Source organism: Mus musculus, chromosome 2, assembly GCF_000001635.26.
Source record: "Mus musculus strain C57BL/6J chromosome 2, GRCm38.p6 C57BL/6J".
Taxonomy (NCBI): domain Eukaryota; kingdom Metazoa; phylum Chordata; class Mammalia; order Rodentia; family Muridae; genus Mus; species Mus musculus.
In genome coordinates this window covers 151,057,431-151,061,416 of record NC_000068.7, presented here as the reverse complement: position 1 = coordinate 151,061,416, position 3,986 = coordinate 151,057,431, and the positions used below count along the sequence as shown (strand labels likewise).

The 3,986-nt window shown below is 40.7% G+C and overlaps 1 non-coding gene across 1 annotated transcript; it reads right to left on the bottom strand.

Annotated features, from left to right (window-relative positions):
• Positions 1–1,333: 1,333 nt before the first annotated feature.
• On the bottom strand, positions 1,334–1,462 carry Gm22187. Its single transcript, XR_003954229.1, has one exon. It is a non-coding gene; the product is annotated as a small nucleolar RNA SNORA17 (small nucleolar RNA).
• Between the last annotated feature and the right edge of the window lie 2,524 nt (positions 1,463–3,986).

The following is a 3,986-nucleotide window of genomic DNA, read 5'->3' as shown; positions in this document are numbered from 1 at the left end:
GGTATATGCCCAGGAAAGGAATTGCTGGATCTTCCGGTAATACTATGTCCAATTTTCCAAGGAACCACCAGACTGATTTCTAGAGTGGTTGTACCAGCTTGCAATTCCACCAACAATGAAAGAGTGTCCCTCTTTCTCCACATCCTCGCCAGCATCTGCTGTCACCTGAATTTTTCATCTTAGCCATTCTGACTGAAATGAGGTGGAATCTCAGGGGGGCGACTGTCATGATCAGGTCAGGTTACAATTGTTTCTGCAGGGAATGCTACAGTACCTTGTAGCTGTGTGCTTGTATAGCTGTCCACAGACCAGATTTATATATCGTTATCACTTCAGCTGTGAGCACCTTAACCCTGTGCTGAAACCACAAGTGTTCCTGTCACTGCTGTGTCCTGCTTCTCTGTTTTCTAGATATTGTCTTAGAAGCTTGTTGTATTCCATACTTCCAATGAGGTATTAATGTGTGATAAACTTCACCTGGGTAAAATAAGCCATTTGTTAAGTTTTGACACATATGCCAAACTTATATTTAACCACCACATTAACAAGACTACATTTCTTTACTCTCCTTTATATTCCTTTAAGACATAGCATAATTTCTTTCCACAGTATTTGTAGCATCTCCCTCTACTCTCAGCAGCATCTGAAACTGCCATCTCTTAAAAATCTTTGCCATTCTAATGAATGTGGGTTCGCGCACATATGTGATGGCTTTGATGTGCATGATACCAATCACTGGTGATGTTGAGTTTCCTTTTTTCAACCTTTCAGGGGCTCTTCACAAGCTTCACATCATGCACTCAATCCCACCCATTCTCCCCTCACCTCATACAACCTGCCACCACCACAACCTCCCCCAAATCAGAGAAAAAGGAATCACACTGTGGACACTGCAGTGTCCTGGTGTATCCCACAGTACACTCCACGGTCCACACTTCTTTCTTTGTTTCCTTATATTCATTGTACTGAGTACTGGCCTGGTACCAGAACCCTGACTTCTACCACACAGTCAATACAGGACCTCCCACCACCCTCCCTACATACTGCTGTTGCCTTGTGGCATAGAAAACCTGTAGTTTTGGGTCTCTAAGACCATCTCCCCTCTCCTGGGGTCACCTCTGGCATGGTCCACTCCCCCAGGCCAGCACAGCACCAGACTGGTAATCATCCCAGGCCAGCTCCCTGGGCAGCTCCATGGTGCTATACTGATGGTCATCTTAGACTTGCTCCTGTTCCAGGCAATCAAACTGGCCCCATGTGGGGATTGTCTGTTGTGGGATCACTCCCCACCCTGGAAGCCAGTCTGGGCTGGCAGGACACTGCTTTTTCTAAGAGTGTTAGGCTACTAATCATCCCATGTTTACAGGTTAGAACACTGAAAGTAAACTAGCCCCTCTCCTCTCTGTCATCTACTGACACACATGGAACACACAGCCAAGCCTGCAATGCCTCTTGGGGGAAGGTGTTGAGTATCTGTCCAAGTACTTATTTGTGATTTAAGTGTCATCTTCAGTGAACTGTCCAACTGCTTTTCCAATTAAGTTCAGTTGTTGGTTGTTTAATGGCTTATAATAGTTTGTTGTATACTCTTAATACTGTTCCTTTTTTGATTATACTAAAAAAATCTTCATCTAGATATTTTATAATTTTAGATCTTACATTTGGAACTAAGATTCATTCCAAGAACACATCAAAATGATCATTTACCACAATTAAGTAGACTTCATCCCAGGGGTGCAGGAATGGTTCAATATATGGAAATCTATCAACGTAATCCACTACATAAACAGACTCAAAGAAAAATCACATGATCATTTCATTAGATGCTGAAAATCATTTGACAAAATCCAACACCCATTCATGATAAAAGTCTTGGAAAGTTCAGGAATTCAAGGTCCATACCTAAACATAGTAAAAGCAATATACAGCAAGCCAGTAGCCAACATCAAACTAAATGGAGAAAAACTTGAAGCAATCCTACAAAAATCAGGGACTAGAGAAGGTTGCCCACTCTCTCCCTACTTATTCAATATAGTACTTGAAGTCCTAGCCAGAGCAATTAGACATCAAAAGGATACAAATTAGAAACAAAGAAGTCAAAATATCACTCTTTGCAGATAAGATAGTATACTTAAGAGAACTCCTACAGCTGATAAACAAATTCAGTAAAGTGGCTGGATTCAAAATTAACTCAAGCAAATCAGTAGCCTTCCTATACTCAAAGGATAAACAGGCTGAGAAAGAAATTATAGAAACGACCTCCTTCATAATAATATCACAAATAATATAAAACACCTTGGTGTGACAAGAACTTCAAGTCTCTGAAGAAAGAAATCAAAGAAAATCTCAGAAGATGGAAAGTTCTCCCATGCTCATGGATTGGCAGGATTAATATAGTAAAAATGGCCATCTTGCCAAAAACAAACAAAAATTCAATGCAATCCCCATAAAATTTCCAACTCAATTCTTCATAGACTTAGAAAAGCAATTCTCAAATTCATCTGGAATAACAAAAGGCCCATGATAGCGAAAACTATTCTCAACAATAAAAGGACTTCTGGGAGAATCACCATTCCTGACCTCAAGCCGTACTATAGAGCAATAGTAATAAAAACTGCATTGTATTGGTACAGAGACAGGCAGGTATATCAATGGAATAGAATTGAAGAGGCAGAACTGAACCCACACACCTATGGTCACTTGATCTTTGACAAGGGGGCTAAAGCCATCCAGTGGAAAAAAGACAGCATCTTCAACAAATGATGCTGGTTCAACTGGAGGTCCCCATGTAGAAGAATGCAAATTGACCCATTCTTATCTCCTTGTACAAAGCTCAAGTCCAAGTAGATCAAGGACCTCCACATAAAACCAGATACATTAAAACTAATAGAGGAGAAATTGGGGAACATCCTTGAACATGTGGGAACAGGGGAAATTTTCCTGAACAGAACACCAGTAGCTTATGCTTTGAGATCAAGAACCAACAAATAGGACCTCATAAAATTGCAAAGCTTCTGTAAGGCAAAGGACACTGTAGTTAGGACAAAATGGCAGCCAACAGACTGAGAAAAGATCTTTACCAATCCTACATCTAATAGAGGGCTAGTATCCAATATATACAAAGAACTCAAGATATTAAACTCTAGAGAATCAAATAAGCCTATTTTTAAGAAATGGGGTACAGAGCTAAACAAGAAATTCTCAACTGAGGAATACCGAATGGCTGAGAAGCATCTAAAGAAATGTTCAACATCCTTAGTCATCAGGGAAATACAAATCAAAACAACCCTGAGGTTCCACCTCACCCCAATCAGAATGTCTAAGATCAAAAACTCAGGTGATAGCAGATTCTGGTGAGGATGTGAATCAATTGTTGGTGGGATTGCAAGCTGGTACAACCACTCTGGAAATCAGTCTGGCTGTTCCTCAGAAAATTGGACATAGTATTACTTGAGGACCCAGCTATACCACTCCTGGGCATATACCCAAAATATTCTCCAACACACAACAAGGACACATGCTCCACTATGTTCATAGCAGCCTTATTTATAATAGCCAGAAGCTGCAAAGAACCCAGATGTCCTTCAAAAGAGGAATGGATACAGAAAATGTGGTACATTTACACAATGGAGTACTACTCAGCTTTTAAAAAAACAATGACTTCTTGAAATTCTTAGGCAAATGGATAAAAAAAAAATCATCCTGAGTGAGGTAACCCAGTCACAAAAGAACACACATGGTATGCACTCACTGATAAGTGGATATTAGCCAAAAATCTCAGAATACCTAAATACAATTCACAGACCACATGAAGCTCAAGAAGAAGGAAAACCAAAGTGTGGGTACTTTGGTCCTTCTTAGAAAGGGGAACAAAATACTCATAGGAGCAGATGGAGGAGATGGAGAAGGGGCTGAAGGAACTGAGGGGGTTTGCAGCCCCATGGAGGAAACAATAGTGCCAACAGGCCAGACCCTCCAGAGCTCCC